The sequence below is a fragment of the Castor canadensis genome, chromosome 8, assembly GCF_047511655.1.
Source record: "Castor canadensis chromosome 8, mCasCan1.hap1v2, whole genome shotgun sequence".
Classification (NCBI taxonomy): domain Eukaryota; kingdom Metazoa; phylum Chordata; class Mammalia; order Rodentia; family Castoridae; genus Castor; species Castor canadensis.
Genome location: NC_133393.1, coordinates 118,395,160 through 118,410,985, shown reverse-complemented (window position 1 = coordinate 118,410,985; position 15,826 = coordinate 118,395,160). Strand labels below are relative to the sequence as shown.

General features: G+C 32.2%; 1 protein-coding gene across 5 annotated transcripts in view; it reads right to left on the bottom strand.

The window, feature by feature from the left end:
• The window catches only part of Syt1 (synaptotagmin 1), a 515,891-nt gene that overhangs the window by 336,631 nt on the left and 163,434 nt on the right, over positions 1 to 15,826 (bottom strand). For 3 of the 5 annotated variants that reach the window (XM_074083998.1, XM_074083995.1, XM_074083993.1), the window contains one exon: positions 14,324 to 14,391. The exons of the other annotated variants lie outside the window; for them this stretch is intronic. The gene's annotated coding sequence lies outside the window, so the exon portion shown is untranslated. The remainder of the gene's footprint in view (positions 1 to 14,323; positions 14,392 to 15,826) is intronic. 5 annotated transcript variants of the gene reach the window in all.

Genomic DNA, 15,826 nt, shown 5'->3' with positions numbered 1-15,826 from the left:
AACCTTTTCTCTAGTACCTGTTCCCCTTTTCCTATTGGCCTCAGTTGCTTTTGAGGTATCTGCTTTAGTTTCTCTGCGTTGAGGGCAACAAATGCTAGTTAATTTTTTAGGTGTCTTACCTATCCTCTGTCATGTTAATAATGATTTTGTTCTTTTGTAATTTTTACTACTCTTTATCTACTTTTTTTCTCCCATTTTCATCTTTTTCAATTTTCTGCTCATTACAAGTTAACCCATAAAAAATGAGAAGAATTCACATGAACTCATGGAATCTTCTATGCCTATAAATGCACAATGACTAGCAAGTTCTTTTCTCATTGTATCATTTTCACTCTCCTGTAGATTTTAACGGGTAATTGGGGAAACATGTCTAGATGCAGAAATTAGGAAGTAGTTATGATTGATTTCAAGCTACTGCAATAAATATTCAAAATTATTCTTGATGTTTTACTTCCTTAAGATTTAAAAAAAATCCTATTTAAATTGTTGCTTGCAGTGGCTGCTGACTGGTGTTATTGTGATATTTAGTTTTAGGTAGTAGAGACATAGAAAGAAAAAAGAAAACATCAGCTGTGTTTGATATGTTCTCTGCTCATAGGATGTGGCCAGCATTGGGATAAAGGTTCACATTGCCCCCAATGTTCTAGTTAGTATGTGCAAAGCACAATACATGACAGCATGAACCCCCTGGAAACTCTAAAAGTGTAAAAAATCAGGAGTTCATTTCCCTACAACCAGCAGATTGGATGGGCACCCAAACAGAGGCATGTCCTTGGAGCTCCAGGGAGACAGCGAGAAGCAGAAACTCACTATTCTGAAGAGGAGGTCAGGTCAAGAAAAATTCTGTCAGACTGGAGAGTCAAACTGTGATGTTTGAAAAAATATGGAGCTTTCTGGAATGGTGAGCTGGTTAGTTTGGTGTTCCCATGGAGGAGGTAGAAAGTAAAGAACATGTTGCTTTATCTGTTTTACTTTTTTCCTCTATGTAATCTTATCATCTTTTGCTTGTTTTTTTAAAAACCCAATTTCAATGTCCAAAATCTAAAGTATTTTAGAGAATCTGACATCATTGTGTTTTGGAAATGCCAGTAATGAGGTAGTTATGTACTTATTATTTATTTTTATTGTTACCTTACCTTTATTTATAAGTTTATCCCTCTCCTCTTTACCTCTTCTCCTCCTTCTGTCATCTTCCTTATATTTGCTTTTGCATATGAATGCATATTATTCTTTAGTTTATAAGATGATATGTGGATGGACTACCAGGGTGGAATGTCTTCAAATCACAGAGATATCATAAGTTGGAATCCTAGCAGGAGGCAGCAAAAAATAGCAGCCATATATGTCCTACTTAGTTTCTAGAAGCATAGTAGTTGGGTCTCAAAAACCTTATAATTGCTTTGCTTCAGTCAACCATTGTCTGAAAAGCATAATCCCACAAACTCTTCAAGGGTATCAACAAGCAAGATCTCCAGTTGCCTTCTGCCCTAATAAAGTACAAACATAGACTAACAGTGGTAGAAATGAAGCCATTATAACAAATGGTTCTAACTTAACAGTCATATTTTAGCATAAGGAAATTTATAATGATTTGTGAATCTAGCACTCCTCATGATCTTACAAAAGAGTAAGATAAAATGCAAAAGATAAATTCCAGTTTTGTGATGTTGACTACAAATCCAAACATTCCTATAACTTTACGTAGTTAAAAGGCCAGCCATGATTAAAAAGGTAGAAGTGATTATTCTTGTCTTAGCAAGCCTCTTAGTCTCTCAGAGTCTTAGTTTCCTCATCTGTAAAATGAGCTAATGATACCCACCTTTCAGAATTGTTAAAATTACAGATAATATGTGAAAACTGCTAAGAACAGTCTTTGAAAATGGTAGGCCTTCAATAAACGGGAGCTATTTTATTATGATTATAACAGGCATTTTTAACCATTCATAACTTTAGAAAAAAATCCCACAAAAAAGATTTCTTTTGAATTGTACAAACACTTGTATTTCAAGCTATCTTAAATCCCAGTTGTTCAAAAAAATAAGAAAATGTTTATAACTTTTTATTTCAAATTTCTGTCAACATGAAGGATTTCTAAGAATGAAGATTAATGCTTTAAAGAATAAGAGGTGCATTGGAATGTCGGGGAAAATAAAACAAGAATGAGAAAAGAAAGAAAAAAAATAACAGAGAAAACACAACTCTTTTATGGCAACAGCCCAGGACAAGTGGGTGATTTTCAGAATGATAATAAGCATTCAGTATCCCATGGGCCGCTCCAACTTCATGCACAGTGGGGAACTTTCTGTGCTTTCCAGTATCAAATTGTACATGCAAGTTATTTGTAACAGAACATTGAAAAGTCAATGAAGGCAAACCTGGCAGGCGGCTACTGTCAGAAAACATCTGAATCAATAGGACACTATCAGAATTGTCTTTCCGAAGCAAAATACAAAACTGTTTTAACCAAAAGCATGACAGCACTGTGAAATTTCCTCACTAGAGTAACTTAAAGCAACATAGACCTTGGGAAGCAGGTTTTAGTGCCTCACCCAACAGGTCAGAAAAAATAACAATGAAGTGTCACTATGGATTGCATTTTTCGAGGATTATCTAAGAGACATAATGGTTTTGGACAAGACACAAGGTCATACACTTAAAACTTTAATCATTTCTATAATACAAGAATATAAATAAACAGGGTTTTTTTTAAATTTGTCTTCTTTTCCTTTACTATTATTCCATTACTAAGCTTATCTTCAGAATAATAAGCAGAAAGAATTAATAAGAACAAAAACAATAAACAATTCTTTCCCCCTGCTTAGAGATAAACTTCAAACACTTTAACCTTCATGATCTTATTACAGCTTCAGCCTTAACCAATGCTTAACTCTCCTTTACCAAATGAAATGGAAAACACTCACGGATATAAGTAAGGTCAAGATGAGTTGCCCTTTGCTCTACAGAGCTTTTCATATAGTATTAAGCTATCTCTACTTACTAGTTTCTAAAGTACTTATCTTTATACTACTGCATATATTATAATTCATTTTATTTATTTATTGATTTGGTGGTTCTGGGGCTTGAACACAGGGTCTAGTGCCTGTGAGACAAGCACTCTGTCACTTGAACCATGCCCTCAGCTGTTTTTGCTTTAGATATTTTTATGGTAGGGCCTTGCACTTTTGCCTGGGATTACCATTGCACTGCAGTTCTCCTACATATGCCTCCCATGAAGCTGGGCTTATAGTTGAGCACTACGCAGCTTGTTGCTTGAGATGGAATCTTGTTAACTTTTCCCCCAGGGCTGGCCTTGAATCGTGATTCTCCTGATCTCTGTTTCCTGTGTAGATGACATTACAGACATGTACTACACTATGAATTATTCCAAGGTAGAAATTATGCTCTATTCATTTTTGTTTGCCCTGTACCATGTATGACATGAAGAGGGGAGAGTAGGTTGACAGAAAAGCAGGCTTGTAGCTAAAAAGTCCTGTTCTCAAATTCCACCTCTGCTGGTTTTTACCTATGAGTATAACTTAACCTTTCTGATCTTTAGATTTATTATTTATAAATTGGTGATGATGTCTGCCTTGCAGGATAAGGATCTGAAGGATAATCATGTATTTGAAAATATATTCACGTGTGTATCTTGCATCCAATAAACACTAGCTATGGAATCACTAGGGAGCACGTAAGGAATGCTTGCTGAAAATATGAGGGAAAGGAATTAAAATGTTAATTCCTTTTGTCAAGTTTGTCAGTAATTCTTAAACAATAGTCCATAGTACACAGATTAGAAATCAAGTGTTAGTATTAGAAATTTGAAGGTTTTAAATTTGCATTCCCTTTCTGAACCAATAGATCCCTTACTATTCTATTTATATTTAGAGAAAAGGATTTTTAAAATACATCTAGCTTTACAAACACTCTAAAGAACAGCTAATGTATAATAAGAGATAATCGAGTGAAGACTGGTTAATTCCAGTCTCAATATTTAAAATATGGCACATTTATGACTTGGAAACCCTAAATTATCTTAAACACATCTATTTCTTTTGCTGATTGCCCATGCTGAGCTAGTTTTCTATGATGAATTTTAGGGTTTATGATCTAAAAAGAAAGATTTCCTAAAAATTATCAATTTACTACGTTTCTACCTTTGCATATAATCCTTTCTGTAGGGCACTTGCAGAAGACTGTACTTCAGACAATGGCATTATTTAGAATGAATGGATAAACAAAATATAATGTATAAACATACATTGGAATACTATTCACCTTTACAAAGGGAGGATATTTTGACACATGGATGAACGTTGACAATATGCTAAATGAAATTAGCTAGTTACAAAATACTAAGTGATTCCAATTCTACGTGATTACTAAGAACAATCAAATTGAAACAAGCAGAAAGTATAATAGTATTTCACAGGGGTTGGGGAATAGGGAATGGGGAGTCATTGTTTAATGGATATGGAGTTTTGGTCTTGGAAAATGAAAACTGTAGTGAGATGGATGGTAGTGATGACTGTGCAGCAGTGTGAATTTATTTAATGTCACTGAGATATATACTTAAAAATGGATGATGTGGAAAATTTTATGTTATGTGTATTTTAACACAACCAAAATTGTTTAAAATAAATTACAGATTTGTATAAAGTTAAAGATAAGCTCTTGAAAATAAAAGCTTTTTGTAATGGAATGTTTGGAGGCATAGATTAATTTAACTTTAGTGAGAAAAAAATCAGAACACAGGATTTTTAGCAAACCTATTTCTATGATAGATATGTGTTGAAATATTACTAGTTTGGTTCAATCAGCACTGAGGCCCTATGCTGTACCAAGGTCTAACATCCAAAGACGATCTGCTTACCACACTGTAGTAGCTCATTTTTCATGCAAAGGCAAATTTACAAAGTTATCATTTCAGGGTAAGCCCAGGAAATGGTTTGCATAACATTCAATGCACGTTTTAGCATTATACAGACCTGGGTCCATACCTGGCTCTAAATTTATAAGCTATGTTGGTTTGAGTAAGTTAGGTTGCCTGTTAGAACCTTACTTTCCTCATTGATAAAACATGGATGTGAATATGCACTTTCTAGGAATGAAGTGACACATGAAATTCTCAGCAGGGAGTAAGTGCTAAGTTGATAGCACCCATGACTGTGATCATAAGTCCTGGGGCAGAGACCTGGGTTGGCTGAGCTACATAGCAATAGCCTGGCACAGCAGGTGAAAGAGTCTGGTAAGCTTCACCATGCTTACCAGCATGGTAAGAGCCAGTACAGAAAGAGTACAATAGATTTTTCTGATCAGTTTCCTTATTATTGAACATATATAATCATATTTGCATCCAATATTATGATAAAAATTGAAAATATTAAAAATTGAAGATTTGTTTTTAAACTGAGTTGTCTGATACAAGAGGGACATACATAATACAAATAAAATAATTACCTTTGTTAGAGAGGATGCTTAAATATTTATTTCATGAATAGGTGGTTTTATATTTTGGGTATTCAAAGACATTAAAATTAAAATGCAGATCACAATATTAATCATTTCCTTTTTTATATTAAAGGAAAAAAAGCACAGATCTTCTCTAGGCTACTACACTTCATTGGCATCTTATGTCACAAAATTTGCAAGATCTACTGAGAAAATTTATCCACATTAAAATAAAGAAATTAAGGGTTCCTAAGTAGGGGTTGAAAAAAATGTCACAAGACCTCAAGGGCAGTGTAGGTATGCAACATATAAGGCCAGAGCCTTTCTAAACTTCCTTTCTGCCTACAAATATCTTCACTCACACTACCTAAGACCAGTCCTGTAGCAGAGACTGCCTGAAATTCCTGAAGCCACTTATTTATTTAGGTAGACATTTGTTGGGGATAGGAAGGAGGGAACAGAGGGGATGGAGGGTGTGTGAAGACTTTGACCCAGTTGCTTTTTCTTATCAGTTTCTCCCTAACACTGCACAGAATCACTTTGACCAAGAGTTAAAGTGGGATTAAGAGACTTGAAGCCAAAACCTCTTTAAGGAAAAGGAAACTTGAGAATATCAGGTGGGAATTAGAATTATTTCAGAATAACAAGCAAAGGCTACAAAGAGAGAAAAAGCCATGTGAGAAGGCAGCTTTAGTTATTTTTTAAATTTGGGGCTGGCTTAGGAAAAATGAAGAAGCATGTTGCTCTTTGTCTCTCTCTCACTCATATAGTCCCTATTCCCAAAGCTATGGATACTGTGGTTCAATGTGAGCTCTGGATTTTCACAGGTTTGTTGTGTGACCATACTGAGTAAATATCCATCTTATGAAATGCAGAGAAAACATCTTAAAATGGATTTTGTTACATAACTCTTTCATAAGTTGGGACTGACTCTTTTCCTCCATTCTTCTCAGCTATCTCACTTAATGATAAATTTGGCTTTGTTTTTTATAAAACACACTGAAAATTATTCAATTCTAATGATAATTAGAAATGATACATTCATAATTACATAATTATGTAAATCCATTATTCTAGAATTGTGTTAAAAGACATAATTCAGATAAATAAAAATCTTATTGTATTCAATAATATGATGATTTATAAATATGATTACATATTATGCTCTATAAGATAGTTTGGGAACCCTAACTACATTGTATAAATTAAAAGAAAATATTTTAAAGTTAGAAAGAGAAGGAAAACCTAAAACCAAATCCTTCATTGTTTACATATTGCATATCTAATAAAAATAATTTCCCAGGAGATGTTATAGTACATTGTGTCAATGCTACATGCAAACAAAAAATGGAGAATCCTGAGCAATTTGTAAATCTGCTACCAAGAATTATTTCTTACATTTCAGACTATTGAAAATTCATATACTATTACTTCAGGAATCATATGAGTTATAAACTAATGTATTTTGAGCATTTGTTTAGAGATTTTTTTCCCTTAGCCTGAAACATTTTGTACAAATTCATAAACATAGACTTTGTCAGGACTCATTTGAAAATGGAAAACAAAGCAATAGCAGAGTTAAGAAATTTATATTAACGTAAGAATAGAGGACATAAATTGTTTAAATGTACAAAGGAGCATATGCTGAACCAGACTTTTTTGTTGTATTTTAAAATAGGAAAAATAACATTGCAGTAATTTATGTTATGATTTTCTTTTAAGTGCAGCAGAAAAATGGTAAGGTATTTACCATAAATAACTTTTTGCTGGAATTGAAATTGTTATTTTTAAAGTTGGGATGTGGTTATTTCTAGAGGCATAACAAGATTTGACATTAAAAGGTGGAGCAGGGATAGGATTGATATCCCATGACAGTATTATAAAGGGATTTTCATGGTATTTGTAAAAGAACAAAAGAAACAATCACACCGCTTAAAGTAGTAAATGTGAAGTTTTTCATCAAAAGATAATTGAAATACTAAAATGAACGAAACTCATAAAATATTTTTAGCCTGAGGAGAAAAAGTAGTACAAATAAGCAATTTTGTTATGTGAGACTTCTTTGGTGGAAGAATAATTTTGTCATTGCAATTTCACATATGGTATACAAAATTACTTTTTTAAAAGGAGAGTTGCCATTCAATGGCATCAAACTGTCTTTAGCTTTGGAATGGTGCTTCTACGAATATGTGTGGATGTAACTGATTTTTGGAAACTTGCTCAGCCTACAGTTTGGTTAGGTCTGTTTTCTTTGGAGAAAATGACCTCAAATGAGATGCCAAAGGCAATAATGTCAGGGCAAGGGAGAAAGCCCTTTTGGTTTGCTTCACATTGCAATGCTTGTTGATTCTGCTTACTTACAGGGCCAAGATGATGTCAAAAGGTTGGGATTGAAGCCTTACTGTTGAATGCTCTGAAAAGGAGTCATGCTGCTGCCACTGTCTAGTGTCTGTATTTAGGAAGCGGCTGTCAAGGAGGGGGTGGACTCCTCTTAAAGCAAGCCATCTATGTCCTATGTATCAAAATCAAATTTCATCTGCATTTAAAATTTCCACCCAGCCTCCACTTCCCTTATTTCTTGCTTCACTCATTCTTTTCCTTTAGCCCATGAAGACTTGTATAAGTTTTATAACTTTAAAAGAATGCCTCCTTGATATTATGAAGGAGATATTTTAAAGAACTAGTATAACAAAATTACTATTTATTGTCATTATATTAACTTCTGCAATAACCAACTAAAAACACATCTTATGGTCATCTAAAATCTATAATATAGGATTTATTTTCATTTGTGTAGGTGAGATAGGAGCAAAGTTTATATTGTCTTTCTTTACACACATAGCCAGTAAATGGTAGAAATAGGACTTAACAGCACAAGCATTCTTAGTGTGTGTGAATAATGCAAGCAAAATTAATGTCCTGATCCAGACAAATAAGCAAGTGAATCAGAAAGTTATAGCAGTTCAAAACTACCCATTCAGGTAGTGGATGATTTAGTTTAACACCTTCAACTTCAGGCTTTGCAAGGTATCTTTTAAACCACAAATGCTATTTTAAGGAATTTCTAATGCATCTTTATTGTAACTATGGAAATTATATTTTAGAGTCATAAAAGATGATGAAGTTTTTCAGATCAAAATAAAGACCACAATATCAATGAGAGCTTCCAAATAAAAACAAACATGAGTTTTTAGAAATGAAGGACTAAATTCTATCAAATAATTATAATAGCTAACTATAACACAGTATCTACTATAACTAATACAGAAAGACACATCAAAGATTACATAATTTTAACTCATTTGTTTACTATTTATTGGAGCCACTCAACAGAGAATCTAAATATCCCTACATATTATAACTAATAAATGGTGGAGCTGGAATTTGAAACCAGAAGGAGAATTTCCAAAGTTAGTACTATGCTATAATAATATAAAATACAAACTATTTAGTGTTTCAACAAACACTCTAAGTCACAAAATATCCTTTAGTGTTTTTTTTTCACAAAAACATTGATGTGAGAAACTCATTTTACCCAATGTCCCAAGAAAGAAGACAAAATATAAAAATTATGTTTGATGAATAAAAACATAAAGTCATCTGACCATGGTTAATTAGATGAGTATCATGAAAAGATAATCTATCAGTGTTAGCCAATAGTACTGTTATTCTTGTTACAAAATGAAAATATCAATATTTGTAATTACTCAAAATGTAAACTATTGATAGAAACTATGCTTTGCTTGCACCGTATCTTAAATATGTAAAATAATGTATATAGTAGGTATGCAATAGAAACTGGTGAATTATGATTAAAAAATAAAGCTATAAATATAAAAAATCATGCAAAAGTTTTTAAAGAGAATAAGTCAAGAGCAAATTGTAGGCATTAGGGGAAAAAAGCCAACTACATTGAATACAAAGGGCAATATAAAGTCTAAGAGATATAAATTCTGAACTTCTATTTTATTGCTTACTTTCAAAACAAAAGAAACGTTCTTTTCCTACAGGTGAAATTTCATACTTATAATCTATTTCAATTTTGGTTCTACTTTTCTATCTAAAGACAGTAGTCTTTAATGGTTAAATTCTCTTAGGGTTTAATGTTAGCATCTGAAAGATAAACATGTCACAATATCATATTTATTGATGATATATAGGAAGTGATATGTGTACATTAAATATTTTGTATAGATAAAAGATATAGTCCCTATTTTCTAACTTTCTGCTATATCATCATTCACATAAAATGAAATAAGCCTTGCCTTCTCCTGTTAAGTTATTACTTGGAAAAGGAAAAAAGAAAGATCTGAGTTCAAACAGCAACTATGACACTTGGTAATTAGGCAAACTTCATAAAGTGTTCAGCCCTCATTTTCATTAACTATAAAATCTTTTCCTCTTGAGATCATATAAGAAGAGTTCTTTCAATACTTAAATGAAGCATAATCCTATGTCTGTCTGGTAGAGCACGTAAAACACAATAAAAGCCCCCCAAATGTTCCTTTTCCTTTTCTGACTCTTGTCCTTTTTTATATGAATCATTTTAGGATTATATGTGAGAAGACTGATCAAGGATTAAGGATAATTTACAAATTCAAAAAAGAGATTTATTTTTCTGTGTGACTACTATTATCCAAAACAGAAACCAATCAATGACTTTGTCTTCAATAGCAGCATACTCTTCTACAGCAGATCATTAAAACAGATAAGCCACATTTTCACAAGATAGTTCTTTTTATTAATAATACAGTAGAATGCCGGGTGCTGGTGGCTCACAACTGCAGTCCTAGATACTCAGGAGGCTGAGATTAGGAGGATTGCAGTTCAAAGTTCAAAGGAAGCTGGGGCAAACATTTCATGAGACCATTATCTTGACATAACCTAACACACACACACACACACACACACACACACACACACACACACACACACACACAAAGGGCTGGTGGGGTGGTTCAAAGTGTATGCCCTAAATCCAAATCTTAGTACTGCAAAAGTAAATATAGTGTAATGTTTCATAAAACAGTGAAATACCAAAATTTATAATTATAACCACTATAGAGATCTCTATGCATTTAATTTTATCTCAGAAAAACTTGCAAAGTAGACTGGGCAGTTTTTTTTGTTTTGTCATCCAGGTGAGAAAACAGACTGAAAAGGAAAATTAGCCTAACTGTTGAAGATGGCAGGCTATATGCATGCATGCATGTACACAGGTGTATATTTTACCTATTGCTTTCATTGGGTAGTCTTTTAGCTCTGTGCTCTTATATGACATCCCTTTCCTATCTCCAGACCTGACTATGAGAGAGAAGGCTGAACAAGACCAAGATTCAAATTCCTTCTCTGTTTATCTCACTCCTTTCTTTCTCTCTGTTTCTATCTTTTTATTATAAACATAATTCTAATGAACTATGTCAAAATAAAATTTGAGGCATATACGCATTGTATAAATATTCATATAAAATTTCATTAGCATTTCGGCTGGATAAAGTTTACATATGGAGAAGAGGATTCTTAAACAGTTCTGAGTCCTTTGCTTTTTGTACAAGCACTGTCAGTCAATATGGCAGATATAGAAAAAAATAGTAAGTGGTTAATTAGGCCAGCATACTTTTCAGTCTTGCCACTAGATATGAGAGCTTGGGTAAATGACTTGACCTATCCAGACTGCTACTATAAAATGAGAATATTAGACTAGATAAGTTCTAAATTTTTCCCAAGCTCTGTGCTACTATTACACACACACACACACACATACACACACACACAGAGGCTGGTCACTGTGTGTGTGTATATAAGGACTTGTTACTTTTAATAAGGAAATGAAACTTGTGCGGGCATTTACAAATAACATTTTGTCTCTAATGAGCCACAAAATATTTTATTGTTTAAAGTATGCTTTCCATTAGAATCTTTCTTACTATAACTGGAATTTCTTACTCTATTTATTGTCCTAGGAAAGCTAGGTTGTTAATAATAGTCACGCTTTGATTGAGAGCATCTTGGAGAATATGAATAGTTCCCAAGAGGGATGTCTGAGCATCTGAATGATTTTTAAATATACCCTCTTTGTTATTACCATTATCCAGTGTAATCAAAGTCTATAGAGAGCAGACCTATGAAGTTCTTGAAAACACCAGTGAGTGTTCAGAGATTGAGAAGAAAATTACTATTTTAAGACACAATTTCAATGGTCCTTTTTCCTTTTATTCCTTATCTTTCTAAAGCACAAAAACTTTCCTTGAAATATAATTGCTATTTACTCTAAAGTGTTTTTAGTAATATTTTAATTACAAATTGTTCTTTGGGTATGGGTTTTAAGGCAAAATTGCAGAAGCCCATGTGGCTTTTCTATGCTAAAATCCTTCATTTATAAAGTGTGAATTTGAGTAAAAATGATAAGAATTAATGTATTATTTATGTGCTAGCAACAGGGGCACATTTCTATACCCATAGACTAAGAGTCACTGCAGGACCATGTCACTTTGCTCCATGTGCTTACCACTCTTAACCCATAACTCTTTGGAGATGAAAGCATATATTAAACACTTATCTTCCAAAAATTTCATTTTAATTCAGAGTATCTCCCTTCATGAATAACAGAAAAGTTTAAATGGATAAGCTACTTTTCTATTTATAGAGGCTTACATTAGAGTCATTTTTCTTTGCATGCTATGGTTATCTATAAGTGAGTCAACATGTAGTTGCTAAATTACAGGCACTTAAAATGTGAGAAGAAAAACTACCCCAAACCACAAAAATGCATGAGGAAAAGGCACAATTTGTTCCTTAGAAATCGTACTTTATTTTCTCTAAGGTTATTCCACATGAACCGAGCTTATTATTTGAATGTGATCCCTCTAAAGTATGCTGCAATAAATCCTACTTCAATACAATTAGGAAAATTCAAAGAACATTAATCAATCCACCTGAACAATACAACAAATAATTTATGTGTCAATAAGATCAGAAAAACAATCACTTATGGCTCTTCACAGTGAAATTATACTAAGAGGGTTAAGAAATTATGATGGGAAAGTAGATACTAGCTCTTGCATAAAGAGCTTAAAACAAATATTACTGGTTCTGCCATCTAAAAATTCAACCTTTCTAATGAGTAATGCACAGAAAATTGAAATTATATTTATATAAATTATGTTTACACATGTTTATTATAAATTATGTTTATATATCTAAAATAATTTGTCTTAGAGGTAGAAAAATGTTCATGTTTTGACTTAATGACTTGTGGACATTCTTCAGTTGGTAATATGATAGGAAAAAAACAAAGACAAAATCAAATTTCTGGACAACCCTCTTTTGGGAGCCCTCCCAGCTCCACGGCTCTACTCTTTGCCACTTTTCCATCTCAATAAATTCTCCTGTTTTACTACAAAAAAACTACTCCCCAAATTTCTTATTTATTTCCTATCTTATAATACCTTCACATATGCACACTTTAAAATACACCTGATATAAAAATCTGATTATTAAATTGTCTTTGTACCTAGACATAGCCTGTAAAACCACAATGCAGTCTTTTACAAATTTGGGGTCTATTCTTGAAATCAAGGAATAGTTTGTTCTGAAGGTGAAAGCTTTGAATTTTGGGTTTTGTAAACTCTGATGTTGAATGATAAATGGGTGGACGTGCATAATTATAGCAAACACTAGGAGGTAGAGTGCTTTATACAAGTGAAGGTACAAATGATTAATCTTCAGACAGATAAATAAAAGAAACCCCTGCTGCTTCTGCTGATCTCACACTTCAAAAATAAATAAGATGGAGTTCAGGTTATTTTTATTTATATTATTATGACCACAATTCATCATATTTAATCATTTAAAATAGAGATATAATATTAAGTTTTATTATATAAGTGTAATTTGCATGTCATTAAACATGATTTATGAATTTCTTCTTTTTACATCAAAAGCACATCCTTTTCATTGAACTTTATTATTAAATGTGCCAAACCAAGCCTTGTATGCACATATGAATAATAAAAGAAAAATGAAAAAAAATGTGCCAAAATACAGGTTTTCCATTTTATTAAGTCACACCCTTTTAATATGCCTGTTTGAAAATACCAAGCTCATTTCAAAACAACCATATTATTAAAAGTGATTCCATGTGGGTCATCACCATGGATTTTGCTTTTTCATCCTTATTTACTATTCTTGATATTCTCATATTCAAAACTTCTAGCTGTTTGCATTTAGGAAATCTTTATAACTCCATCAATCCTACCACAAAGATGACATCAATATATACTTAATTTTGCTTAATAGAAGCATATGAAGGAAAACAATTATCAGTATTAAATTGTAGGTAAGTAAGGAAATACATTTCTTAGTTAAGGCACAGGAATATTAGGAAGAAATAGGGCTAATTAGAGTAAGCTATAGATTTTATGCCTGCAGATGGTTGTCATTTTTAATAATTCCTATTAATTGATTATAAAGACAACAAACATATTAGTGCTCCATAAAATATTGTCTAAAATGGATAAACTCTGCATCTCAAAGTAAGGCATTTTGATTAAATTTTGTTTATTGTGTTTTTTTCCTCCTTAGAACCTAAAATGATACAATGCTAGTCAAAAGATATAGAATCAACATAAATATATCCAGCACCAGAGATGCATCATAAAGATTACCCTGCTTTCTTATCTAAGAGGATTATAGGATAAATGATTTTCAGTCTGTGCCAGTAAATTGAAATTGAGTTTTTAGAAGATTGCACTTGCTTACTATGCTAATTTTTTCTTAAAAAATAGAAAGGTGAATATTTCTTTAAAAGACATGTGCAGGATCTAATTTTACAGAAGGTCTATTATAATTTTTGTATCATTAAAGTACTTACTGTTCTGCTAGGGAATTCTGGGGTATATTGTTCTTTGTTTTCTTACTTTCAGAATTCTTCTTTTTAATCTAAAAAGAGAAGAATATGTCAGTTGACTACATATACTTCAGAAAATTTTAGTTTGTCACAAAATTATACCTAAATTTCCAATATGTACATTTAAATACAAAATAATGTCATACTCATATTTATTTAGGATATTTAGTGTAATTTAGAATCTTAAAGTTGGTTCAATGAGCTAGAGACAATGATTCTGTGGATATTTTATATACTGGTTTTATAAAAAGTAAATTATAAAACACTATTCTAGAGTGCTTCAGTTTAAAAATTAAAATAGGCAGATATTATTATAAAATATTATACTGTCGGATTAATTAAAAAGGAATGACACAACTCCAGTCAATGTCTGGAGCTGTATGAAGCACTAAGAAGATTATTATAAATCAACTTCACGTTACTTTTAAATTTTATACTTTTCACTGAGTTTGGAAAACTTCAATATATTATACATTTTTACCTATTTTCAGAATCAAATCAATGTCTAGGCATAAACTAGTATTCTAGTACATTGAATGCATATACACATAGATTATAAATATATATTATAAACCCATCAGGGGTTTAAGAAAATAATTGTACATCATTGCATAAAAAGTGAAACTTCCAGCTTAGAGATTGAGTAAATTAAATCCTTTGTAAGAGTCAGTATCAAGAATTCCCTTAAAGTAATAAAGATGTCAAGAATTTTTTGATTTGATTTGACATGTTAACAACTCATAAATGGAAAACTTAATAGTGCTAGAGAAAAGTATCCTTCAATATAAGTTCTCATCATTTTTACTATGCAAAAATTTAGGTAGAGTGAAAATCAAGAAAGAATGTAATATTTAAAAATAGATTCCTAAGGAGGTTGAGGCATGACAGAAGTGATAGAGTGCTTGCCTATCATGTGCTAGACAGAGTTCAATTCCCAATACTGAAAAAAAAATTAATAGGCATCTGTTCTGTTTTGAAGAGTTCTCACAGCATCTATTGTCAGCAGAACTACAAAAGTATTATAATGCCCACAGCTCTAGCTACTGACTCACATAGGCACTCAGTGGAAAAGATCTGAAGTGACAGCTACATTTCCAAAGCTTCATTTACTGCATCTGCTCAATGGTTAAGCCTCCAAGGTCTGCTTTCATTTTATTTCTGCTTAAAACTCAACTGTTTTCTAGTAAAATCCATTAGGTAGAGCAACGTTAAAATGCACTTAGGTTTACCTGACTGCCTCTTAAAATATGATTTTGAGCCATAATCAATTTCAGATAAGATTTCTATAGATAGTTTTAGCATACTGACACTTTTTTTTATTAAAACAAAAACTACAAGAAGATTTTATGGGCATAGACATTAAAGTAGAGTGACATACAGCTCTTTACAAGAAATATGGAAAAATCTGTTACAGAAACAGTTGTTCTCTATTAAAAATAAGAAAACACTTGACACTATACACATTGT